At 50.3% G+C, this 27,450-nt stretch overlaps 1 protein-coding gene and 1 long non-coding RNA gene across 2 annotated transcripts in view; both read right to left on the bottom strand.

Moving 5' to 3' along the window:
* Positions 1-19,206, bottom strand: part of TBX5 (T-box transcription factor 5) — a 127,218-nt gene extending 108,012 nt beyond the window's left edge. The window contains exon 1 of the mRNA XM_027470061.3: positions 19,111-19,206. The gene's annotated coding sequence lies outside the window, so the exon portion shown is untranslated. The remainder of the gene's footprint in view (positions 1-19,110) is intronic.
* Positions 19,207-22,308: 3,102 nt separating this feature from the next.
* LOC113845355 (uncharacterized) lies at positions 22,309-26,036 on the bottom strand. Its single transcript, XR_003500919.3, has 2 exons — positions 25,348-26,036; positions 22,309-22,878 (listed from the first exon to the last, which is right to left on the bottom strand). It is a non-coding gene; the product is annotated as an uncharacterized lncRNA (long non-coding RNA).
* Between the last annotated feature and the right edge of the window lie 1,414 nt (positions 26,037-27,450).

Raw genomic sequence — 27,450 nt, 5'->3', positions numbered from 1 at the left:
AAGAGCAGTATGTAGCATTTCCACCTCTATTCCACACCATATAATTTGGCCTTTATAGAGGTCTTACACTGAGATAAATTCCTTTTCTTTACCGAACATGTTACACCTAATATTACACCTAAAATAAGCATGTGTAAAAGAAAGGGGATAAGCAGCTTCATCCTCATTGAAAGGCAAGCTGACAGTAGTTTAATACCCTGCACAATTTATTTGGGCATCAAAATTCTGCAAACATTAACTGTGCTCTGACATGAATGCAACAGGATTTGGGGCATGGGTCATGCATTTACTATGCCTGGCACAAAACCTCTGCTCTTCAACAGCACCAGAAAGACACAAGATCAAGAGGTCAGGACAGTTTGTATCAGATCCATCTCATAGGCACAATGAACCACTGAAGACAAAGATCTGCACCCTGGATTTATTGATCATTGCTTTATGATTTACCACTGCTGTGTTTGAGCACAGATTTCACTGCTGCTACCAGCACTACTCCAAAATAAAGCAGCCTGTGCCAATGCAGCAGGCAAATTTTGTCTAAGTTTGTGAAAAGCATGTGCATGCCAGTTTGTTTTGTAACTCAGGTGGTTTATTGCATTGCACCTTACATACGGATTAAACACCTAAATTCTGTACTCAGGCAGTTAGCAATCCTTACATGACTTGTGGCACACATTATACATGTCTCCACTCACATTTTACTCTGTGCTCCAGCATTAGCTGGATTTTGGAAAAGGCACCAAGAGGAAGGAAGCAAATCCTGATGCACTATTATACAATAATGCAGTATGGCCCAGAGGAGATCCAGCTACCATAGGAAAACTGAGTGTTCAGCTGTTCCAACCACACATCCAATCTTTCAGTGTTAGCAATACAAGCCGTGGGCTAAAAAACCCTGTTGCAGCTTTAGTCTGACACCTCAGGACATTGCTACATATTCTAGAGATGAACAAGACACATCATCCACTTATTTTCATCTTTGAACCATGTAACAGGAAAAATTTACACCATGTTAATTGAATTGTCTTAGAGATTAAATGGGAGAGGTGTTCAAGGCAGGCAAAACTGGACTTTGACACTCCCTGATCTGAGGGCTACATTGGAAAATCCTTAAGCTATAAAACATGACATCTTACTCTGAACCTAGCCCGACTGGCATGTTGGGCACCTAGATCTTGGTCCAGATGGGAATAAAAATGAAACAAAACCAAGGGAGAAAAACGTTAAGATGGAGGGAGGTGTTTCTAAGCATTTGTCCATTTGTCAAGGGTTACAATCTGAACAGACAATCCTGCAGAGCAGCAGCTAGGGAGCTCCTGACCTAGAGAAGCCACCAAACCCAATTGCATCTCAGAGCAGCATGCAATCAGAGTAATAGCAACCTTCTCAGAGAGGTGCAAGAGTCTACTTTTGCTTCATTCTTCACTCCCTGCAAGTGGTAGTACTTAGTGCTCAATGCTCACATGCAACCTGAGACGGCACCACAACCAGGGCTCAACCTGGGTACAGCGGGGAAAGGAGTCCTTCAGCAGCACAGACCCTAAAAAAAAGTCTTCCACAGCCCAGCTCCATGCTCTTGGTGCAGAGCTTCCAAACAAGCAGAGGGTGTTTTACACCTGCTGCTATTTTCCTCTCTGGAAATGCAAATGGCCATACAGGCTGGGAGGCAGGTCTCCCTCTTCAGAGCAATTTGAGATGCTATTTGTTTTATTTGCCTTTCCTGCAGGACACAAAGTGACATGTGGCTTGTAGCATTACACAGCCTTCAAAAGCTTCCCCACCATTGTAAATTAATCTCAAGGAGGGCAGAGCACACCAAAACAAAGCAGCTTCTAAGCAGAAATGCTGCCTCCGGGGAAGTTACCCTGCCTACTTCTCTCCTGCCTCCTCCATCTTACCCCTTCGTAAAACTCAAGTTCAAGTCTCAACAGGCACCACTTTTAATGCGGAGCTGCACAAAGGAGCAGGGTACACATGCTACTAAGCTTGCTGCCCCAACTCCTCCCACATGTGTACCTTCTGTGCACCTCTTCACCCCAATTTCCAAGACATCAAATTAATGAAGACTAATGGATACCCTCCAAACATGCCCCATAAGCTATTTGTGGAAAAGTATCACCTAATTTCCATATTAAAGGATCATTTTTCCCCACCCTGAGCACATGAAGTTTAAGCAGACAGCAGTGTGTCTGTTCCATTAAGTCATAGAAATCATCCCAAGCTCCAATTATAAATAGCACCAAACTGAGGCCCTGTTTTTCTTTCCCCTAAAAACAGCCAAATGTGCAAGATTGCTCTAGGTAGTCAGTTGTATAGCATCCAGAGGCTGCAAAGGCACAAATAACTTATCACAAATCACCAGTCTACTCAAACAGGGTAAGCACAGTGACTAAAGGACTGATGTTTATCTTTGGCAAGCATTTTATGACTAGCCGCATCATGAGATGGATGGAATCTGCTCCAAAGTCAGCTGATACTGCTCAAACTCAAATCCAAGGCATCCTCAGACATTTCTCTGCATATGGAATAGGGGGAAAAAGACAAAACAACCAAGGCTGATAAAGAAGAGCTGAAATAAATTAACATTTCTGTAAGTAGTAACACTTGTCTAAATAAATTCACATTTGTCTAAGTAGTAACCATTCCTGCACTGGTCACAGAAACAAAGCAGCTTATCTTTCCCTTGCTTAGGGTCTGGAGGGACTGACGCACAGCAGATTCTCACCCTTAAATAGCTGCTAGCACCACTTTTAGGACTATCCTTCCACTTCAGTATCATTTGGGGGTACTCACAGGGAACAAAACAGCTTGGTCATAGCCCTGCCTCCAACTTCAGCCCACTTCCAACAACCTCAAACTGCCCCTGACCTTGCACTAAGGCAGAACAAGACTGAAGCACAGGAGAGCCATTTCCTAGACTTTTCCTTAAATTACACACACTTCTCCTTGCCCTGAAGGCCCTCTGCTCTTTGGCTCATAGTCGCTGGCACAGGACTGGAATTAGCTGGCTGGTTCTGCCTCTTTCTGCTTGGAGTGGTGGGAATTTGCAATCTTACCACAGTTATGGATCAACTCCCTATCTAGCTATAGGAAAGGAGTCTTTGCAATCAGTAACGACCTCATGATTTAGTGCACAAAGCCTTGTTTGACTAACAACCATCACAGAGCAGCCCTGCATGCACCCTTTTGGGAACACGCCAGATTCATATTTCTGTCATTTTCCCCCCATCTTGCATGTCCATATATCTATTTATACTCATTTCATTAGCAAATCACCCCATCTATTTATTTAGCTATTTGTCAGTGTGGCTGTCACTTTAATTACCTCTGTCTACATGGATTGCTATTTATCTGTCTTGTTAGCAATGCACCATCCACCAAATACATTCTTCCCTTAACTATAAGCACTGATGTTATCTGTGAGCCTGACCTAGAGAGCAATGCTCTTAGAAAGACGAGCTGTTTCGAAGCACAGGTTTGTGAATTTTACTGTCTCGTTAAGAACTCACACTGACAGCACTCCAGGAAAGCCAGAGCCATCACCACTCCCCTGGACAAAGGAGCCCTACACCATGGGCATCACCCATCTCTACAGGGACACTGGGCTCGTGGCCACAATAAGAGGGTCTAGCAGAGCTGTGCAAGCCACAAATCTATCACTCATCTCAAGCAACACAGATGGTTGAAAACATGTGAAGTAGGCTAATTTTGGGTCTCCTCCTCCTGTGCATCCCCCTCTTGCTGCACGTTATCTCATGCATCTGCAGGATGGAGCAGGGCTGCACAGTTAACACTGCAAGGATGCCCCTTCCCTGCAGGGCATGGAACTACTCCCCTGCAGGGAATGTAGCAGCCCCTCCAAAATATCACCCTCCTGCACCTAGTCATAACCCCATCTGCTCTGTCTTCACTTTTTACCTAGCCCTTTTTGAAGGATTTTTGAAGCCTCAGACTTATTCCTTAAATGAATAGCTTTCTTGCTCCACTGCTTTTCCTTTTTCACCAAGCAGAAATCAAAGCCAACCAGCATTTGAATTTACCAAGCCCTCAAGTCCTAGAGCATCCAGCCGGAGTCAAGGAGAATAGTAGGCACCTTTTATTACTAAACTCACTGAAGGCCACCTTGCACATCTCCACTTCTCTGCTGCCTATCTCTCCTCAAAGGCTCTCATGAGGGAAGCACGATAGTAAGTGCCATGTGCCCGTGTGCAGATGCACACATCTAGATTCAGGGCACCAGTTGTGAAATCCTACTCCCCTCTCCAGGGAAGGGACCTCTTCCCATCCAGTTTTCATTTGTATGCATGCAAGATGTTCTATGGGAAAGCAGCCCACTGTCCACACAACCTATTCACCAGAATTTGCTTTAGAAGGTAAACCCATGCTTGTGCTGCCTGCCTGGAGTGCTTTTGTCTGCTTCTTTCCCAAATGTGGGCTGACAGACCTACTGGCCTTGGACACCAGCTAGAGAGATTTGTAGACAGGCAGTAGGAGAGCACAACTGCTTTCACCAGATCATCACAGCTGTGGCCAGCCCACATCCCAGCTCCTGCACACAGCTTCCACCCACAGAGCTGTGCACACAGCAGGTGAGCTCTGCAGACCTTGCCACAATCCACTTGGAAGCAGGCATCTCTGCAGAAACCAGTTCTTAACTCCTTGAAACACAGGTTATGAGACAGCACCCTTAAACCCAGCTCTAAGTCAGACTCGAGGTCCTGCCAGACAAGCACCCTGCCTCCAGCCAGGCCAACAGCCCACACCCAGGGGGCATAATGGGCCCACACATCTTTCCCAGTGTTTTCCCAGCCTCCAGCTGTCTGTGGTTACAGCCTTTGAGCTCACATGCACATCCCAGACATTTCAGCAGACCTATTGTTGAAGTTGAGTCAACCAGTTATTCCACCCACATTTTCTTGGTGGCAACAACCAGCTGGATCACTGCCTGCCGGTTTCCATACCAGCCTCACACTTGCAGGGCCATGCTATGAACCAAATTGCATTTTCTAAGCACCCTTTTCTCTTGCCAGGTTATTCCCCCAACCAGATCTGTCCCCTGATGTGCTCCACGACACAGACCCATGGACAGGGAGGTCAGCATGGGATGGACCCCTTCAGCTGCTGCTGCAATATCTCCTCGAATATCAGCAGGTATTGACTTCAAGCCTCTCCTTGTGATCTCCGGAAGGAAAATGCCCCAAACAGAAGGACTCCTAGAAATACCATCCTCTTCACAAGCCAACCCAACGCTCCAGGATAAGCTTAAGGGGTTAGAGGAGACACCAAAGGCCACAAGAACCAGTCTGCCATGGGGAAGGAGCTGCTGAGATCAAGGGCACAGCCAGTGTCTGAGGTCCTTCCGAAGGTGGGAAATTCTCAGTGAAATAAATGCTAACCATGAGCTTTAAGGTATGGAAAAGTGACAGTCTTCTCTAAGGAAGGCAGAGGAGTTAACATGATCTTTCCCTGAGAAGTTACATGCATGGGTGGAGGCTGAGAAAGAAAACCCTCAACCCTGGAACAGTGGAGCACTGCCAGCTGTGATGGGTTTACGATAAGCTCGAAAACATCCATAAGCATTCAACTTCAAAAGCAGGGAAAGGAGGACGGGAGCTGCACGGAGTCAAACGCCCGGGGCATCCCATTTTCAGTCAGCACAGGAGGCTATTTTTAGAAAACCTGCATACACCTACAGGAGTGCTAAGGCTAGAAAGGAATTCGTTTTAATGGTCCCCTTCTTCACACCCCTTGGAAGTGGTATTTCTACAAGAGCAGCCGCTTCACCCTTTATCCCCAAGTTGCCTGCGACATCCTCCCCCAGATCAAAATATCAAGAGAAAAGGCTTCAGCACCAAAAAGCCATTGCAAATGCAGACAGACTTCTAGCCAGGCCTCCACTTTCCTCTGTACACCAGACTCCTGCCCACCTTCCAGCTCCTGTGGCACTTTGCATTAGCCTGTGGGAAAAAACAGCCAGAATACCCAATGGAGACCTACAGCTATGGTCTGCCATGGGAGATGCAGAGCAGGTGGGAAACCTGTTCAAGGAAAGCAAGCACATGAGGCACCTGAACTGCAACTCCTGCACCGGTTGCTTCAGGGGCAGATGAGTATCGTAACCGAACTGACATATTCCAACACCTCATCGCATTAAATAACGGCCGACCCCAAGGGTTACAGCTTGAGAGCACACTGTGCTCATGCCAAAGACAGTACTACAGCTGTCTACGGGCTGAAGGGTATGAGGAGGGACATAGTTGGATTTTTGGAGGTTCAGCTGCTGCACTTTTTTTCCAACTCAGGACATGTCACTATTGAGAAAAAAAGTGGTAAAATATGAAGCCAGGTGATTTACCCCACATTATTTCCAAAGGTCTGAATGAGAAATGGCCAAAGATGAGGGGAGATCTGTAGGGCACATCTGAACTGCACAGACAGCAGCAATGCCCAGGAGTACCTACAGCCTCAGTGACAGATGCATCATCTCATGGTCTTATCATCCCCTCCCTCCTCCATGAGTTGTCCCCCAGAGAGCATGCAGCAAGTGTCCCTACACCTGGCCAGTAACACAGAGCAAACAGCAGGATGCTACAAGTTTACATGAGATGCCACCTTTCTCTCCAAGGAACCAAACACCTTACCTCCCAAAAACACATGCTTGGTTGGTCAATGATCCTTTTTTCTCCACTGCACATAACAACTGTTAGCTAAGTGATGGAGTCCCCCAAATACAAACATTTCCAAAAATGAACCAGTGCATACACTGAACTTGAAGGCCACACTTCCAACCCTTACATTTCTGCTAATCATGAGGTAGCTCAGGTTGGAAGGGACCTCAAAGACCACCTAGTTCCAACCCCCTGCCATGGGCAGAGATGCCACCCACTAAGCCAAGATGCTCTCATCCAACCTTGTCTTGAACACCTCCAGGGACAGGGCACCTGCAGCTTCTCTGGGCAACGTGTTCCAGTGCCTCACCTCTCCCTGAGTGAAGAATGTCCTAACATCTGATTTAAATCTCTACTTTTAGTTTTATACCCAGCCTTTAAGTACTGAAAGAACACAATGTCATCTTCCTGGAGCGTTCTCTTCTTCAGGCTGAACCACCCCAGCTCTCTCAGACTTTCTTCATACAAGTGTTCCAACCAAACATCTCATGGCCCTGTTCTAATCTCTTTGATATCAGGAGAAATCTCACTAGAGCCAGTAAAGCTGCACTCCACACCCCAAAACCAATCCCAACAGATATACTTTACACCTTCAATCTGTGGAATTGCTATGAGACCCCAAAATTTCCAGTTTCCCTACCAAGAAATTACTGTTACATGTTAATGAGCTTCAGAACACATGTAGGTAACTTATGTGAGTCCAGTAATACAGCAAGTTGCTCACAAGAACTACCCACCCCAAACGGTTTGGGTTTATAGCCACCACTTCAGATGCACAGGGAGGAGAATTTATTCAAGAGCTCTCACTGTGGCAGCTTTTTTCAAGGTAATTTATTATTTCTACAGCAGAAGAACCACCAGTTCCTCTGACCCTTGAAGTAGAGCAGTGCAAGGTGTCAGTGCTCCACCCCATGCCTTCAACATTTCTCCTTGTGTTTTTAGTTTCCACAATTTCTACTGTAAAAAACAAACTCACTGAAGAGCGAGTTATTGTTTTGTCCTTGCAGTCATTGAAGGTGTAGGTACAGTGAAAGTGGAGGAGATAAATGAGGAATAGAAACCCATCTCCTCCTCCCACATATCTACCATCATCCCTCAAAACTGATCTGGGACCAGCCCATCTTCCTCTCTCCACTGTCCCTTCCCACCAAAAAAGAAGCAGGCTAGTTTCTTCCCCTCCAAATGACCAGGGAAACACCCTTCAGAAATTCCTGTTTGAATGTTTTAAGACAGCAAAGCGAGCTTTTGTTAAAAAGTTTGGTAGCATCCCTTTAAGTGAGCCTTGTGGTTTCGGCTCAGTGTTTTCTTGTTTGCATGCTAGACACACACTTGGATGGCATCACATTTCCCAGCTGAACCCAACCACATCCCTGCACCTGCATAGCTAGCAGCAACGTGAGAAGTCTTCAGCACGCAATTCAGATAGGGATCTCTCCAAGCAGCTTTATTGATGTTAATGGAGTTACTTGGGATTTACACTCACGTAAATCAGAGCACAGGTGGATGATAAATACTTGCAACTGGCAACAATATAGGGAAGGCCAATTTCACTCCTGGTGTAATGCTGCTCATGTCAAAAGCCATGCACCAAGCAGCAGCTGTGTTCATCACACACCACCTTAATCATGCAAATCAGCTCATTGCAAATAAACCTATATATTCACACAGCATCCCTCACTAGCTCCAGCAGAGCTGCACAGGTTCAGGACTCCACCCAAACAGATTATGTTGCAAGTTTATTGCTTTAAAATATTTTAAAGTGTTTAAGATAACATTTTCAGCAGACTCAAGCAAGCAATAAGCAGCCAACATTTGCTCATAATTGTCTCATCCTTTGAGATGATGTCACCTTTGGTGATAGATAATTCTGCACTGCTTGTTCGAAGCTACAGAAGCTGTTGGGCAAGGTACAACCCTAGCTGGCCTTCAAAAAGGGCCTGACAGTCTGGCATGCAGGCATCATGATTGACATAAGTGCTTTCAATCTGAGGGACAGGTGAGGATGAGCAAAGAGTTGTGGCATTCCTGTGCACACCACTGCCCTTTCTGCTCACACCTTGCCACACAGCTGACCAGAAACAGGATGCTTTTGCATTGTAGTCCTCTGCCTTCTCACATTGGGTTGGCCACCCACCTCCCTGCGGTCCCTGAGGACCTGACAAGCCACTCAGCAGCAGTATTTCAGTTTCAGAGGCATGTAATAAAAACCCATTTTATTCCCTCTTCCCTGGACTTTCATATGACCAGAGCAGCAAGAAAAACACCTCTCAGTGGGAATCATTAGGACACACAAGGAGGTAAGCAGCAGCTAATCAAAGCCCTCCAAGCCATCAGGGCACCCTGAGGGTAGGTAGTGACCTTGGTAGCAGAGGCAGGAAGAGGTGAAGGTCAGATATATGGGGGAGATGGCAAGTGTCCAAACTGCATCTTCATCTCCCTGACACAAGTCTGAGCCTCACAGCAAGGGTCAGAACCACGAAAGTCAGTTGGGATCTGTCTGATTACATCTAACAGGGACAGCTAGGAACACATGTAGGAGCAGATTACAGATTATTGTGGTGGTTTTAGGCTATCAGCCCTCCCAAACACCAACAAATAAATGGGCAGGTGGCCTCACGTAAGGTGTCCTCCCTTCTCTGCCTGGCCACCGGGGTGTATTCACCCCTGAGGGGCCACTGCTCACGCTCCCAGGGCTTAACCTCCCACCCCATTAATTGTTTGCCACCCTGCCATGACTAATCTGGTTTTACAACCCGGAAAGCAGTAGGGAAAAGAATCTGATCAAAAGGACAATCCTCACAGCCAGAAAACAAGAAAGGGCTGTGTAGCCAGTTGTTCCAGGACACTTAATCCATCGAGCCTTTGCTTTTCTACCCTTGGGCTTAGGCTGAGTCAGTTGTGATTTGCTTAAAACCATGAGAATTCCCTCCTCCTCAAAAAAAAAAGAGCCAGTTGTAAAGTTTGACAAGAAAGGAAAACCAGGGGCTCACAGTACACTTGTACATTATGATTCAGTAGCTAATGATCAGCCAATTGGCAGTTTTCCATCTGCAGCATCTCCATGCCTCTGAATGCCAAAGCAAACACTTCATTTTACCTAAAAAGCTTTGCATTCAGCTAGATGTATTTGTTATGCCGACATTTACACTGCAGGTCTAGAACCAGTGTCCCACAAGAACATCCCACTATCTTTTGGAGCCAGCTACTGAAAAAGCACCAGAGTTGAGCCCTGTTGCAGTATCACTTGCCTACTGGGGGAAAAGGAGAGTATGGGGCCCAAATACTTCTTCCTTGAGAGGAAGAAATAGATCTATTGCAGGCCAGTAACAGAAGCCATGAAGCATCAGTCACTAAAGTCCTTTTTTTTTCCTTTTACCTTTGAGGATAAACCAAACCACCCAGAGGAAATGTCCCATTCATAAACTGAAGTACTCCCAGTAGATGAGGCTTTAATTTTCTTCCATCCCCTAAATCCCAACTTCTATCATTTTGGATCACCCTAGCACTAAGATCCAGACTTGCTGATTCTTCTGTACTCTCAGGAGCTGAGAGTTTCCCTTGGCTTCTAGATCTAACACAAGCTGAGCTCAACCTCTCTGCAGTGTTCTCCATGCTTTGGAAATGATCCAATATCCCCTGGACTCAGAGGTTTTCCATTGGTTTTAGTGAGTTCTGGAGAAGGGCCTTAAAGATGTTTTCTTTTTTCCTCCCCCCTGCAGCTTAGCAGAAGTCAGAGCCACTTTGCCTGCAGTTTTACAAGAGGCAGCTGGTGAAAGGTTAGATAACCAGACAACATAGCCAAGCCCAGGGGAGTCTAAAGAAACCCCTATTTGTGGGCTTTCATGCCAAGTTATTGCTTACAGCCTTTTTTTTCAGGAAAGGGTTGTCTATTAAGCCAGAAGTTCCTTTCCACTATATCTGATGATCAAGTACCTTTTACAAGGAAACTCAAAGACACCAACCAGATGTACAAACTATCTGCATCTTAACAGCAAGTTAGGGGGGGCAATAAACCACTTCAGAAACATCAAGTAGGAAAACTGCCTAGCTTGCAAAGTGGGATCGGTCTTTCTTCACTCGCAACCTTCAGGATCATGTTCATCTTGAGCCTGCTTTTTTGCTGAAGATTGGACAAGGATCTGAGATAAGTAGGTTGCATTCTCAGTTGAGATGCTTCCCTGGCTCAGCAGGAAACACGAACACCTCATAACCTCCCCCAGAAGCCCTTCATTCCTTTGCAATATAAGACAAAAAATGCACAGCACCTCTGTACACAGAGCAGGCAGAATTTTAGGATTCTCAAAGCAATTATGCCCACTAGCCTGAAGAGGTAATGTTTTCCAGCAGCTTCCTATAGGAAAAGCCCGTTTTCCCAAGAGGAAAAACTCTTATGGAACTAATTGAGGAGTCCACAAAGCAACAAATTATTTTGGATGCCTTTTCAGGGAAGACACTCAAAGCTCATTTCAAAAATTGGTTATAGAGTCTACATTTGGCACATTGTAGGACAAAAGGGGGGGGACTTCAAAGCCCTTACAGGCATCTCACACAGACACTGTCACAGAGAAAAACAGTAACAAAGAAAAATAAACAAAGTGGGATGAAATGCCAGGCAAGAGATCATCTCACATGACTTCTTTATCAAACTGAATCCTCTTTCTGGAGGACAGGATCTCAAATGGGACACCAGAGATAGTTAGCAAGGCCTTCTCTACAACTTCCTCCACCTTCTGGACAGGCTCACACTCTCCAGTGTAACAGGGAGAGATTTAGAAAACTTACTCTAGGAGTTACAGGCCACTTGAAAAACCTGCCCTAACACAAGTCTATTATTGTACACCCTGTTTACTTAAATTCATTCCACAGCCTGGGAGACTTTGCACAAGGAAATTTACAGCTCAACTTAATAGAGCAAAATGTAAAACTGCTGGCTTTTGGCTGAGGCTGTGAGCAAAGGACAGGCACAGGTTGTGACTGGGGGTGTTTTCACAGGGCCACTGACACAGAATGTGTTTTCAGGGAGTATTTATTTTAAATAAGGAAAGTTTATACAGCTTGAGAAAATTATTGGGAAGGAAATTAAATCTCGTTCTGTTGCTCTTCCGTCTCACCTTGACACTTGCTGTTCTCCTCCCTCCCCCAGGGCTTGGTTAGGGCAGGTTTCACTTGCAGAAAATTGCCTTGCTCGTGCATACTGATTTACAACCAACCCATGGACCAGCTTTCTACACATTTCAGGGAAGAAGGGGCAAGCAAGACCCATTCCTCCCCTACCTTGACCCTAGGCCGGGGTTCAGGAGGACAAGGATGTGTAGCATTAGGTGGAGGTTGCATCCCATCCTGAGCTATCCACAAAGACAGGACCCCTCCCAGGCAAAATTACCCTCAGTTCATGGAGTGGGAGGGGAAAAGCTTTCTCCCCAAGCTCCTCCAGAAGCTGAGCCAATGCTACCCCAGCTTGGGAAGCCACGGCCCCAGCAGTGCTGTTGGCAGAGATCAGCATTCCTTCTTCCAGCCCAGGCACAGCTCAGCCGCATGGGGCCAGCACAGCCTGTTCCTCTCCTGCCCCAGACCTCCCCACCCTGGTGAGCCAAACAAGAAACATCAGCACCAGCTGCACAAGCAGCCATGCAGCAGGGTCCTTTGGTGCAGCCAAGCCAGTATTTACAGGCAACTTTATTATTTTCCATCTTCGCAAGAGTTTCCTCCCTACCTCCCAGTGATATTTCCAAGGGCTCCCAGCAGAGGCTTGGACACTGGGCCCAGTTGCTGTCACGCTGGTTCTAGAAGGTGGGAATGACAAAGCAGAAGGCCACAAGAAGCCATCCAAGGCAACACCATTCCAGTTTCCTCCAGGCACAGACACCCATGCGACTCTCCATCCCAAAGGGCCCACAGAATACCCACTTTCCCCAACACACACCACATAATACTCAATTCCTTGCACTGCTTAGATCTTGAAATTCAAGAGCCTCAGGATGCACCCTACAATTGCAGCTTGGCACATTCATAGCACACATCCCCCTTAGCAAGCAGATCACAAGGATCCCAGCTGACCACCATTGCCACCTAATAAACTCAGCAATCAAGCTAAGAAAGCCTGAGTAAAGTCCTTGCAGCAATGCATTGGCAGGCTCACTTGCCTACTCCCACAAAACCAGGGGTCTAAGCAAACAGTGAAGTGCTGCAGCAGGACCTGCAGCCCACGGAGCAGGTTCAGCCAACCCCAAACACTCAAATCATTGCTCTTCTGCATTTTGCCTTCCAGAATTTCCTCCTCCCACAGGTAAAAATCCTGGCTGAGACCTTCAGCAGGTGGCAGGCAACAAATTTCCCTTCTCATCAACACAACAGCAGCAGGACATCGGTTCAGTAGGTATTTGTCATGGTTCCTTTAGAACTAAACATGCAAAACCCCAAAATAGCAGCTTCATAGGCTCCCTAGCCCCAAAAGGCCCAGTACCAGGTTTGCCTGTCAGAGGAAGTTTATTCAGTGAGCAGCCTTTTTTTTTTTTTAGGATGTTGTCAAGAAACTGCGAGGAAAACAGCCTTGTTGAGAGCAATGTCCTACTGCATTTATCCATGGTTACCCAGGATACTTTCCTTAGTGGGTGTTAATTCAGCTCACTTCTATACTGAGAACAAAAATAGGGCAGATATTTGCCCTGGGGATAAAACATCCCAAAAAGTAAGGGCACCCCTGTGCTTGAACCGGTGTGAATTTCACAGTGGGAAAAGCCATACTTCTCACCAAAAAGACCTGTGCTCTTAGTTTTTTCTACTGACAGCCCACAGCCACATTTGAAGCAGCAGCTTGTCCTGAGGTTTACATCTGAAGGCAGGTTTGCTGTTAGATTGAGCAAGAGGTCTTGTGGAGGAGTAATCATGCTTTCTCTGACCAACTCATAAAACAAACCACACTTACAAGCATAGCTACTCCCTCCTGTGCACCACCAGTTTCTGCTGGCATCAGCAGGTAGACAGCACTTAGGATCTTCTGATGGCCTCAGCTTGCGTCCTTCAACAAGCAAAGTCATTCAAGGTTTCTTGGTCTTTCAAGATTTGTCACTTCTCTGGAAGACAGGAGGCAGCAGCATCTTGGAGACTCAAACAATAGGTTATAGTTTTTTTCAGAGCACTTAAAACCCGGTGACTAATTAACTCTGACACCCTTAGGTGTTATTAATCCCACTAAACATGGGAGGAAACCTAAAAAGGAAACCAGACAAACCCTTGGACCCATTCCAGTTTGCCTCGGGAGCAAAGCTTGGCTTGGAAGAGCAGCACCACTCGCCTGGGGCCCCACAAGAAGTCCATATCAGAGGGAAGAGGGCTGCAACTTCCCTGTCTGCAAGACAGCAGGTACTTCCCCTGCCTGCAGCAAGGCAGGGATGGAGCCATGGCAGCCCCAAGGGGAGGCTGCCCTGCAGCCTTCAGCAGCAGCACCCAACCTGCCTGCAGCACTACAGAGCCTCCGAGAGCTCCTTTCAGTGCAAAATTTTGTGTCAGCACGTCCCAGAAAGCTGGGTTTGTTACAGGTAGACAGCTTATCCTCTGCCTATGCTTCCCCTCTTAAGGGAAGGAGACAGCAGCCCCGCTCTTCCCTGAAGGACCACCACCACCAGGCCAGACACAACAGCACACTCCATGGCAGGGTCCTTTTGCTATTTTATACCTCCCAGGTTCTCCATATCCCCCCTTCTCTCCACCACCAGTGAAGCTCCAGTCATTAAATCCTCAGAGCTCAGCTGTTAGCATTCACAGCTTCAAATCCTTCCTGGTCTCCAGAGGCTGAGGCCTGAAGTATGGACCACAAGCACATGGCAGGCACCACACTCCCCTCCTAGCCTCAGGAGAAGACTATTTGCTCCCTTTTAAATTAGCACAACTACCACCTTCCCCCTCCAGGTGACCTCTAAAACCCAGCCAGGTTCCTGGTCAAAGCAGCAGCCATAACCAGGATTTGGTATTTGGTATCCCCCCATAAGGCCAACCTCCAGCACACCCACACAGTACATGATGGTTTAGGAGCGAAGGACAGCTTACATCAGCATCCCATCTAGGAGACAGTCCCCTGGGCCCAAGCCCCAGCTCTCAGGCCAGCAGACACCAGCAGTTCACACACCACAAGGCTTTGTGCATCACTGACCCTCAAGTGGGATTTCACACAGCTTGTGTTTGAACAGCAGGTGCTGCCTGTGGGTTACTCCAAGAAACCTGGCTAATTCTCCAGCCTGTTTCAGTCTGTGGTGCTTGGATCCACAACCTCCAGGCAGGCTATAGAGACGCCTCACCAGGCAGCCACCCCTTCCACCGATGGCTACGGAGATAGGGCACCAGGCTAGAACAGGCAGCTCACACCATTCCTCTGGGGAAGCACCACACCTGCACGCTCCCGTGATGCAAGACCCAGCAGAAGGTGCTGTGAAAGATAAGGCCATGTGGGAGCCCTCAGCTTTCCTCTTGTTCTTTCCCACCACTCGTGTTTCAGCAATTGGACTCTGCTAGCCCCATCCCTCCCCTGGAGCAGGCCTGCAGCAAGGCCAGGTGCCTGCTTGGAGGCTGCCCTTGCCTTTCAGTCCCTTGGGCCCCGCAGCCTGAACGGGCTTCTTCCTGGGGCCATCTAGTGGCATATTTTAATATAGTTCTTCAAACACAAGCACGCTCACCTGGGGTTTATGCAAACACAGCTCTATGAGAGCCTGAGGTACATCCAAGAGCAAACCGGGCTCTCTGGCACAGCCACCACCTCAGGCTGCAGTGCCCCAGCTGCCTCACCAGCACCGCTGGCAGACCAGGAAGAGCACACACTCCCCATTTCTCCTCTGTTATCTCTAGAGAGGGAGCACACAAGGCTTCTTAGTCCAAAAGATGCTCCCACCAAGAAACGAGGCTGACAGATGAGGCCACCAGCATCACCAGGATTGGCACCACTCAGCCAAGTCAGAAGGACCAGGACTGCTAGCTCCAAGGTGTTGCCTCTTAAACATAAACACCTACAGCACTGAGCCTCTACATCCATTCTTCTGTTAAGGCAGAGATTTTTTCTCCAATTATATTTTGTACAATTCATAAATAGTTGTTTCTTTGCACTGAGCAAAGTGTCAGAAAATCTCCTTTTGCCTAAAGTGGATTTATATTGAACAAGAGATTCCTGCATAAGTCTAGGAAAAAAAAACATTTCCCTCATCCAGATGAGGCTACTCCGGTATGAGACATGAAATCCTGGTGGTTTTCCTCCACGCATCCACAAAGCAAAAGGCTGATGCCTCTAAACCCTGTCCCCAAGAGGAGCCAGGAGGGTGAAGGCAGCCCTGCCCCTGAGCCATGAGGGACCCCAGCAGCTCTTCCCCTGGTGAAGAGATGTCAGCAGGGACTGCAGGTTATTTGCAGAGTGCTGCTGGGCAGCTCTGCATCACTGAGCTCAGGAGACTGATTTCTGAGCCCCAAAGTAGCCAGGGCTGTGGTCTTGGCCTCCTCCCATTGCTCTGTTCCTTGCCTCAGTGCCATTGTTGAGGCCACAAGGCTAATTGCTCCTGGTAAACCATGCAGCTGGCTCTTCAACCTTCAGCTGTGAGACAAACTCCTTCCTCCCTACATGCTGTTCAACCAAATCAGGTGCCCTGATAGTTCACCAGTAAATCATCAGGAGGCCAGCATTTATACAAGGAGAGCAGGGGACATGTATGCTGTTCCCTCCTCATGCCCTTCTGGAGGCAAAACAGGCTTCCAGTGTGAATGTAACGCTAATTTTGCTTCTAGTTTCCACTGAATTGCAGAATTATACTATTGGGAACATTACACAAGCATTTTCCTAGAAGGCTGTTTCACTCCCACACACATCAGATTTTCTAACAAATGAAGAATTAATCCAGACCATTTGCTCCTTCTGGAAGACAGATATTTCCTCAGTGATCAAGGATCTGGTATTGCCATTGCCTTGTAGCAAAGATGAGACAGCTAGTTTTGAAGATTAAATTCTTAAATTTGAGACTGTTCCTGAAACAACACCAAGAACTGCATGTGGTTATAGAAGCCCTGATTTTCCCATGTTGTGTCCAAGTAGCTAATGTGAGCTACAGCAAGAGCTATAGCATGCACCATCCATGTACCTACCCACCAGTCCAACACTGACCTTTGAAGGGTTCCTACTCTTGATGAGGTTGATTTTACCCATCCCTTTCCAGTAAGGGACAACAGGTTAATTGGATGGAGCTGGGATCAGCTCGAAGATCTCTGGTTTGGGGCAGGCCTTCTCCCATTTCCAAGTGGCAGGAGAGGTTTGGTCTAGGCTGCGTGAACTGGGTCTTCCAGATAAAATAGACTTTGTGTTCCCCAATCAATACTATCTCAGTGATCCCCATACCCAAGACAATACAAGTCTGTATAACAGAGCCTAAAGAACAAGACCTGCCTTGTCCTGGAGTGCTGCAGGACATAGCCAAGGGGACAGAGCATATCCCACAGTGTTTCTGTTCATCTTGGACCCATTAAAGGCTAACACCCTCAAGATCTAGCAGGGAGGCCCCCAGATAAAGCCTTTGCCCTTCTATTTGCCATTCAGGCCTGCTTGCAGCTTAAAACTCATGCATTTGTGAAAGCTCCTGCAGCCAGACAGCCACACTGCCAGCAGGAAAGGCGACTTTCTGAAACTCCACAGCTCCTAACACAACCAGCAGCCTTCACAACACCAGTTTCCACTGGCAGGAGGAGAGCTGCCCACACTAAGTAATCTTATGCTCAGCACAGAGAGCTGAGCAAAAAAGCTTAGCCAAGGTCATGGAGACCAGTCTTCACTCCACTCCCTCCTGCTTTTCAACTGCCTAATCCTTAAAGATAAAAGCATTTTCACATTCACCACTGTTTTTCTGCAGTGCTAGAAGAGGAGAGCCTTATGGAGAAGTCAGGAGCTCTCGTGGTTAATTCCCCCATGTTCTGCAAAGCCAGGACAGGGAGCTGGCTGCCCAGTTTTGCAGGACATTGAGCACAGTACAATGAGAAGGAGCCACACCAGTGCAGTGACAATCCAAAATGAAAAGCACAAGCTTCAGTCCAGCTTTGGAGCCCTTGAATCATGTTTCTGTTCTCACACAACTTCCTCCAGCACAAGAGACTTACTGTGACTCAGTTCCCAACCCATTTTTTTAGTTAGCCCTCCTGTCACGGGACAGGTTGATGGCTGACCAAGCTGGACATGGGGAAACCCACCCATACAGAGGTGAACAAGGATATCCATCAACGGTTTGAAGCTACAATGGGGGAATAGCTGGGCGTAACAACATACACCATAAAAAACAGACAGATCCCTCCCACCTTTCTCTCCAAACTCCTCCAAGTTTTAAACACTCTGAAGTTAATTCTCTAGATAGGGCAAAAGGCTGCTTTGAAAATGAAAGAATACATGTTAAGAAGACTCTGTCCAGCACAGCTTCCTAGGAACAGATTTTCAAACTGAGTATTGTAATTGAGTGTTTCTACTCCATTTTAGATCAAATAATATCATAGCATTGATTAACACAAGCTCATGTCCCAACAGCTACCCTATTCCTACATGCTGGTTACTGACAATTGTCCTAGAGAACACGCAGCCCTAAGTGGCACTGGTTATCAGCAGACTGCTGTCCCAGACTGACTAGGTGTGCCTTGCCTGGAATAGAGATTTACATATTGATGCTTTACCTGACTGAGGTCCCTGAAAATAAGGAAACACCACAAGTAGTTTTGGGGCTTCTCACATAAGAAAGCAGGTGTTGAACAGACCAGCCAGGCTGGCAGATGAATGCAGGATGACAAAAGGCTGCCAGGCCAGCTAGAGGGAGCGTGGCACTTGTTTATCAAGTTCCTTCCCCTCCAGCTACACTCCTAACTCTCAGTCTTTGCCACACTCACCCCTAGGTTTCAACATCCTCCCCAAACGCAGGCCGCCCCGTTTGTTCCCCAGCCAAGGAACTCCAAAAATCAAAGAGTACAAGAGACTGATTTCACAGGACCCAACATACACCTCGAGACATTTCACATCTACTTTCAGGGCATTGCCCACAAGCTCTCTGCAAGGACACATTGGCACCTTGGGAACAAAAACCACATCGAGCTCACTCAGACCTACCTCAAATCCCACAGACACAGTGTTAGGTCTAGCAGAGCCCCAGCAGGGAGGGAATGACCTAGGTAGGTGCACATCCACCACAGCTACACACCTGCAAACCAAGGCCCCATTCTATTTTATCTGAAGGGTACTCACAGCCACAAGACAGAATCTAGCAGACACAATCCCTGAAGCCCTCCAAGGACTAAGGAATGCATTTTCAACACATGCTAGACTCCCTCCATGAAAAAAAAAACACCTCACAGCTCCCAAGGCACAGCCAAGAAGCTATACAGCATCTACCACCAGCACTACACCTACACCAAGTCCCTTTTTTTTCCCCCCACAGCCTCCTACCTGCATAGGGAATCCATCACAGGTCCTCTCAGCAGCCTCTTGCACCTTGTAGCTCCTCCAACACCACTGTCTTCAGGAAAAAGCCATTCCTTGGCCCAAGCTCATAAACCCTGCAGTCCCAGCTCTATCAGGCCCAGCTGGGTCCCTCAGATGGTGCTGGGTCACAGCTGGAACTTGTGTAAAGCCTGGGGTCTGCAGCACACAGGTGGCACTGGGCTGAGCAGGCAGCAATAGGTCCTGGGGAGAAGCAGGGTTTAGCCCCAAAATTAATTGTAATTTCCATTCCAGCTCATTTCAGAGCAAGAAAGTGGGGTGAGCCCATGTGCATGGTGTACCCAAGTCCCCAGGCCATTAAAACTTTTGGGAACCATCACCATCCATTGCTGTGTGCTCGGGGCAGGGGCATGAGGGTGCTCTCCCAACCCTAAATGACAAGGCCAAACCCAGCCCTGGCTGCTGTTCCTTCCATCTCCCACTGACACCTAGAAACCTTATGGAAATATTATTTGAAGGGAAAGCTCTGCTCTCAGAGTGGTCTCGCCCCCTGATTTCACCGGGGTGATGTGATTGAAAAGGAAGCAGAAAAAGCAGCGATTGATTACCCATGAAGCAGAGTTGTGATCCAATAAATAAATGATAAATCAACGTGCCTCCTCTCAGTGAGGCGCTGGAGACCCGAAGTTCCCCTGGAAGGATCTGGGCAGAATATCCATTATCCAAACTGATCTCAGCTACTCGAGTGGAAAGAGCAGCTGTGCCTTCATGTTTTTGACACTTTTTTTCTCGTGCATTACACCGTCCTCATTGGGAATTAAGTGATTTGGACTTGAGATAACTCATTAAGGAGTGGCAAGGACTACTGCTTTCCAGATTACCTAACCCCCATGCATCCAGCTCAGAACCCGACACCCAAGTAGCGCAGCGTGAACCCTTTGCTACTTCTCCACCAAATCCTTCCACAGCCAGCAAAACGGCTGCCCTTGGAGTTGTGAATTCCCCCAAAGCCCTGTTCACACAGCTTCACTAAGCGTTTGTGGCAAGACCAGCGCTTCTCTCGCACGACAATCAGCCCATCGCCCCTGCCTGCCGCTCCTGGAAGCATTAACACCAGGCTCCAAGGGTTTAACTCCTTCATAAATCTCCTTCATAAATCTTTCAGGCCGCTGGAACCCGGGAATTACCTTCCACAGAAACCCTGTGCATCACTTGCTGCAAAGCAGCTCTGACGCCTACATGCACATACACAATTCAGGGTCCCTAATGAGAGCGTGCACCGGCGTGGAAAGGGACAATGGGCATCTCTCATCGCTAATCAGAGACAGTCGGAAAGTAGGACAGCAGTTTATTTGGAAGCTCTGCTGGACCTGGAAGGCTCTTCCCTAAAGATCCCTCTGCTCTGGTTCAGAAGTTTCAGTGGATTTTGTCTGCTACCAGTTTCTTAAGAGGACGAGTGTCTTTTTTTTTTGTTTCCCTGGGAAGGCTTTCTTCCCCATTGTGTGACCGCCGCACATTAAAACGCAATCAATATCATTCCCATTGTTTACCCTGAAGTTTGATGCATGTCTTCCTGCTTTTACATCCTTGTTCTCACATTTTAGTGCCCCCAGTTCCACCAAAGCAAGTTGATCTCTCACCCGGAGAGAAGTGTTTCATGCGAAATGGCAGTTTCTGGTGCAGAATAGTTTTGTAATGAGGGAGGAGGCAGAAAACATAAATAAGGTTATAATAAGACAAACTGCTTATGAAGAACAGCTGCATGCGTGTGTAAGAGAGAGCAAAAAGTGTAAGGCAGGAAGAATATGAATCAAACTATGAAACAGAATGTAAAAAGATGTTTTCCGTGCGTGCGTGTTTGAATGTGTGTACAAGTGAGCAAAAGGCAAGGCTAGCACAAAAAAAAAAGATAACACAGAGGCAAAATAGCTCAGTATGTGCATGACACAGGGATATGTGAGGGCGGGCGGCAGAAATGCAAGGAGACGAAGCAAAGGAGGCCTTGTGCTGTGCAAACCAGGGCAGGGAGATGGCTCCTTTCTAGAGCCCTGTCTGCCCTCACCGCACAGCCACTCACACCTGTAAAGCTCTGGGAGGTTTTCTACCAAAATTCCAGGCCTGGTGCCACTTCCGTGGGGATGCCCAGCACTGGGATGCTCATTTGGAGTTCACTGAGATCACCAGGAGCCGTCACATCAGTGCTGATGGGCTCCTTGCACACATTCTCAGCCCCCACAAACACACACGATTACAAGAGCACAGAAGGAAGGCCGGCACGGAGGCTTTCCAGATGAGGCTCTCTTTCCTCGGGCTCCAAAAACGAAAAACCACCTTTTCCACTTTTTCACCTCCCCCCGGAGCAGCCCCGGGGAGCTTCGCGGCCGTGCTGCGGGGCTGCCCCCACCAGGTGGCGCTCCAGGAGCGGGAGAGCGGCGGCTCCGGCTCCGGGCACGGCGGCCCCGGCCACCGGCTCCGCTCCCGCTTTGTGCTCGGGTCCTGCCGCTGCCTCGATGCCCCAGCATTTGGGGATCTGGGGAATTAGGGACGAGGCGTGTGGCAGGGATGGAGCTTCCCCCACTCCTTGCTCTGTGCCCGGAGTCAGCAGGGAGCCGGGAATGAGGCTCTCACACCGCCCATCCCTCCTCCCGGCAGCAGAAATTTGGAGCCGCGGGATGCCGAGGACTCCTAAATTTATATTTTAGCACCCTAAAATAATACCTTTTATCCTCCCCCGACTAAAGATTTGGCAGACGGACCGAACCAGACACCCGGCTCTAAGAGGGCTGCGCGGAGCCAGGGGGGTCCCCAGGGATCTCCGCTCCCCACAAGGGGGTCCCGGCCCTATAGAGCCGGGGGGGGGGGGTCCAGGGGTGGGGGCCACAGAGGGGGAGCCCGGGACTGCTCGGCGAGCTGATGCTCGCAAGTGGCCGGCGGGGATGAATTCCCCCGGGACATGCGATAACGCGACTCTGAGCGAGGCATGGATGCTGAACCCGGCGGATTGAGCCCCCACCCCGGTCCTGGGCTGGGGGCACGGCGGTGCTCGGCCGGGAGGTGCCGAGCCGGGGTGCGCAGCAGCCTCCGGGGGAGCTGGCGCCGGCAGGGCTCGTGTGCGGGCTGCCGGGGCCGGGACACGCGGTGCCCGGTGTCTCGTAGCGTGCACGTCTCCATCAAAGCGAAATAAAGGCGTGCACAGCCCCCATCTCTTCCCAAAATCTTTATATACAAACGTGGATATTTATTTGAACTACGGAAATATTTGAAATACAGGCAGCACTTTATGGACGCCTTCCGTCCAGGGAGAGTTACAGCTAAATCAAGTCACATAAAGCCACGGAGCCGCTCCGGAGCTGTGCCCCGGGCTGGGAGCAGCACAACCCACCCCCAGGGGGGCTGCCCGGGTGCCCCCCGCCGGTTCCCTGCATGCTTCGCTCCGGGGCAGCTCGTCCTGCTCACGGCGGTCCTGCTCCTGCAGTTGGGTTTCTTTATATTTATTTTTCCCCTTCGTAATTGCTAAAAAAAAAAAGGCAAAAATCACCAGGTTCATTCAACAAAGTGTCTACTGGCCCGAGACGCAGCTTTTTCCAAGAGCAAACCCTTCGGGGTGCAAAGCAAAGCCCATTTTATCCAGAAAAAAAAAATAATAATAATAGTGAACCGCCGCATTTTTCTGGGAGGGGGTCCTCGTCGCTGGCTGTGCTCCCACGCGTGTCCCCTGTGTTTCACCTGGAATCCCTGCCGGGACAGGTCAGTGCTTCGCCTCTGGCCGGGTTCCTGTTGAGAAATCATATTTAAAACAAACCAAAGAGCCACAAGACCACCGCCAGCACCGTCGTGCGGCTCTCGGGTTAACCCCCCCCTAATGACTGACGGCTGGTGCCACTGAGACAAATAAATACATCGTAAGGAGGGCAATGGGTCGCGAGTCGTTTTGGCCCTAAGGTGAGATTTAGCAATGACCGCCCATTAAAACAAGCTTTTCACTTTTCCTAGGGGTAGCCCCTGCCCCCATCCGCTGCAGCATGCGAAGCGGGGGAGCCTCCTGACCTGCCTTACATCTATATGTAAGGTTTGGGGTGGGTTCTTGTTCGTTTGCTTGTTGTTGTTCTTTTCATTTTTATTTTTTCCTCTCTTTCTCTTCGTTTTTTAGCTCAAGCTTGGGAGAAATGGAAGCCGGCTAGAGTAGGGCTCGAGAGAGCAGGCGAATTTGAAAAAAAGCCTTTCAAAATCCGCGGGAAAGGGCCCGAATTGACAACGAGGAAGAGCTTAAAACTAGCATTTTTTAAAGAAACCCGTCGGAAAGCAATGCCCGAGCGGCTAGGCGAGGCTGCGCGGCAGAAGGGAACGAGCCCCGGCCAGAAGCGGTGGCGATGCCGCAGCTCCGGGGGCGAGCGAGCAGCAGCGGGGGGGATGCGGGGGCTGCCGGGCCGGGGCCGCTCCGAGCCCCTTCCCCGGGAGCGAACAGAAACGTGGCTCCACGTTTTGTACAAAAGCTTCCAGCTCCCTCCTTCTCCTGCACCTCTTCCCCAAGAAAAGCTCCGTAATTTCCCCGACCCCTCAAGCCGAAGCGGTGGGGGACCCCCCGGGTTTCCCTGGATGGAGCAGGTCGAAGGGAAAACGCACCGCTGTTTATTTTTATTATTTTTTCTCTCGGGCTAATTTCACCGATAATTTTATTTTACTTTATTTGCCAGCGGTGCTTTGGCGGCTTGCAAAGGAATAAACTTCGGAAAGGAGAAAAGAGGGGGGCTGCCCCCGAGGGGGGGTCCGGGTGCCCCTGGGGTCGGGCACTCCGCGGCTGCGTTGGAGCCCGGCGGGGCTCGGCACAGCCCAGCCCGCTCGCGATCGTTTGTTTGTTGCTTTTTTTTTTTTTTTTTTTTAAATGTGTTGAATAGGGTCTTTCGCTGGAAAGGGCTTTATCTGGGGGAGTGATGGAAGCTAAATGTAGTGAGAACACCGTGAGCTTCAGCAGGAATTACGGCCGCGGTTAGATGCGGCAATCTCTTTTTCGGCCGAGAGCTGAAAAATAAAAAATTAGCCTTTTCTCCCAAATCCTCAAATCGTGAAAAATAATTGCTAGGAATGGGAAAAGCCGAAGGTGGTGCCTTGCCCAGCGGTTGTGGGCTGAGCTCGCCGGGGAGGAGCGGTGGTGCCGGGGGGGCCCGCTCTGACCCCCGCGGCGTGGCGAGGAGCTGGAGCCACGAGTTGCAAAAGTGCCTTGAACGGCCACTTCAGGCTGAGGGCTTCGCCTCGCCGTGTTTTTACACGCCTTAATTGTTCCCGAATAATGCGGGGTTTGGGAGAAGCACGTGGGAAGTTTGGGTCTGGAAAAAAAAAAAATACAACAACAACAAAACCCCCCAAAGCATGCATCATCCTCCAGAGCTGCCTCCCTGCGAGCTGTTGGCTTTTCTCTGTGCCCGGAGTCAAAAGGCTTCAGGTGTAAAGGGGCGCTCTTTAAAAGTTCGGGAGATGGAAAAGGGTCTGGCTGCAGGGAGAGGTCGGCGGGTCAGGGAGATAAGGCGATGCCAGCCCCCAGCGCCAGGGGCTGGAATGTCCCTCTGCGGGGCTGCTGCCGTGTGCGGGATGGAAGGAGGCTCGGGGGGGCTTCTGGCAAGACGCCGGAGAGGGGAAATTCGGATTTCCCCGCTCCGGTTCGCCCCAACCCCGCCGTCGCGGCGCCTGCAGCACGAATCCGTCGTGGCCCTGGTGCGCCCAGGGTGCCCGGTCCGTGGTGCCAAAGCAGCAGCTCCCCAATAAGCAATCGCCCCATAAGAGCATCTTCCCCTCCCCGGGACAGCAAACAGCCCATCCGTCTGTCTGTCCGTCCGTCCGTCCCTCGGCAGCCAGGGCCGCTCGGGAGTGAAGCTGAGAGCTTCTTGCAGCCTCTCCCACGGGCACCCCGAGCCCCGCAGTAAAAACCCAGCTGTGGACCCCTGGGGGGGTCCCCCCAGCCCCGCACCCCACGGGGCGGCCGTCGGTGAGCTCCCACCCCGGCTCGGGTGCGCTTCACACGCACACGGCTGCTCGATTTTAAGCAACTCTTTTTTTTTTTTTTTTTCCCCTTTTTTTTCCCCTCTTGTTAATTTTTTTCCTCCTTCCCTTCTCCCGAGCCCTCTCCCTGCCTTCCCAAATGCGCTTCCCGGTGCAACCCCGCAGCCCGAGGCAAGGGCGGAGGCGGGCTCTGGTCCCCGCTTCCAAGACTTTTTTTTTTACGAACAATCGTTGAAAAGAAGGAAAAACCTTTTTCTCTTCCCCTCGTGCGGAGGACGGAGGAGCCGCTTTGATCTGCGAGGCCTGGCGTGCTGCGAGCCCGCACGACGGCGGGGGGCGAGAAGGGGGAGCGCCGTCCGCCGCGGGACCCCCCCAGGCAGGACATGAAAGGCCAAAAAAAAAAAAAAAAAGGGCGGCCAGGGTACAGGGGATCGACCGAAGGGCTTCAATATTTCATATTCCTGGAAGCTGTCGAGGCCAAAACCAACAACCCGCCTCCCTGCCTCCCTCCCGGTGTTTGCAGAGGGCAAGAGCGAGGGGGCCGGAGCGCGCCGTGCACCGCGGCCGGGAGGCGAGGGAAGGGCCGTGGGGGGGGGCAGAGGGAAGAGAAATAAATTTGCGCTTGTAATCAATCAATAATTAACTAATAGCGGAGCTTGGGCCAGGCAGGACGGCGGCGGAGCGGCCGCGCCGTCGGGCTCCGTAGAGGTGGCTCCTGTGCCCCTCCCCGGGCAGCACCAATTCCTTTGGGTCGTGTCCCCGTCCCCTGCCCCCCCGTGCTCCCCCCCTCCCCGCTGCCCCATCCCCGCTTTCCCAGAGACTTTGCACCGGCGGCCAAAGCTCCCCGGGGTGAAACCCAGCTCCGCTCCCAGGAAAGCCATCAGCGAGCTCCGCCCCCCCGGGGAATGGGGTGGGCACCTGTGTTTCTCCCCCCCATCCCCCCGTTTTTCCCCTTCTAGGAGCCCCCCCATCTCTCTGGGTGCCCCCCCTCCACCCCAAGCCCTGTGCCCCCCCGGGGGCCGCCCCGCTCTGCCCGCACTGCCCGAGAGGTGGCGCCGCCGCCCCGCCGGACCCCCCCCGCCGCCTCCCGGTTCCCCCCCCCCCACCCAGCGCCGGGTCGCCTGCATCAGCCATAAAACCATTGAGGATATCAAGACAGGCGCCAGGTGAGTAATAGACAGGATAATCCAGAGAGATTGCTCGCTGTTTACCTCCATCCACAAGCGCCACAAGAGTTACTCATTAACGTTACTATATACAAATAAGATACACAGGAGATAAAGCCATTTGCAAGGCAGAGTTACACCTGCGGTACACGGATTTCTTGCTAGGGCATGGGGAGGGGGAGGTCAGCGTTAGGCCCGTGGAAGGGAGGGGGGGAATCCAGCAGGCTGAGCCCCCAGCACCTAAAAACCAAGAGTGCCCTGCAAAAGCGGCTACCTGATCCCTGTGCCGGCGGGGGGGCTCTGGATCCGCAGTGAATTTCATCTCCTGATAGGAAATTCTCCCCCCAGCACCTTAACCGCCCTCCCTTTGCAGGAATTTTCGGGGGGCAAGCACCTAGGGAGCGAAAAAAAAAAACAGATGTTCCTGACCCCAAATAAGTGGCACCGACCTGGGGGGGGGGAGGGTCCTATGGCACCGAGAGGTGCCCCTGCTCCGGCTCCAAGGCCAGGGCTCGGCGGAGAGGAGAAAGTTGAGCCGGGAGGCTGTGGGGTGGCTTCACCGCCCCGACGGGGGGGCAGCGCCGCTCTGTTACCCCCCCTGCGAATGGCAAACAAGATCCTGCTGCGTGGGGATGCGGCCCGAAGCCCGCAGCTGCTGCCTGATCCTTTATTTTTTTCTTATTTTGGAGGTTTGATTTTTTGTTTTGTTTTGTTTTGCTTCGCTTTTGCCAGCCCCGACGCCAGCACCCCCCTCCACAAACACCCCCCCACACCCTCCGAGGAACATCAGCTTAACGCGACATTTCCAGCAGCCCTCACCTTGGGCCATCCAAGGCGGGGGGGGGGGGAGGCGGTCGGGAGGGGTGGGGAATACAAATCCTGCTCAGCCCAAACCTTCCCCCCCGGCAACCTGGCGGGCTGCATGCCCCGGCGTTTAAATACCCCCCACCCCCTCAGGCTGAAATGGGAAGGGCCCCCCCGACCCGTGAAAGGGCTGAAACCAGCAGGGAAAAGGGGTCGGTGTGCAGGGGGGGTCACTCCGGGGATGGAGGCGATGGGCAGCATCCCCCCAAAAATCTCTGCCCAACCCTGCGGGGCGCCGGGGCTCGGGCAGGAGGCAGCGCTCGGGTGTCCCCCCCCAGGACCCTCCCCAGAGATTGTCGCAGCCCCTCGGAGCCTCTCACAG

This window comes from Anas platyrhynchos, chromosome 16 (genome assembly GCF_047663525.1).
Source record: "Anas platyrhynchos isolate ZD024472 breed Pekin duck chromosome 16, IASCAAS_PekinDuck_T2T, whole genome shotgun sequence".
NCBI classification, from domain to species: domain Eukaryota; kingdom Metazoa; phylum Chordata; class Aves; order Anseriformes; family Anatidae; genus Anas; species Anas platyrhynchos.
The sequence above is the reverse complement of the archived record's forward strand: the minus strand, read 5'-3'. Positions and strand labels throughout refer to the sequence as shown.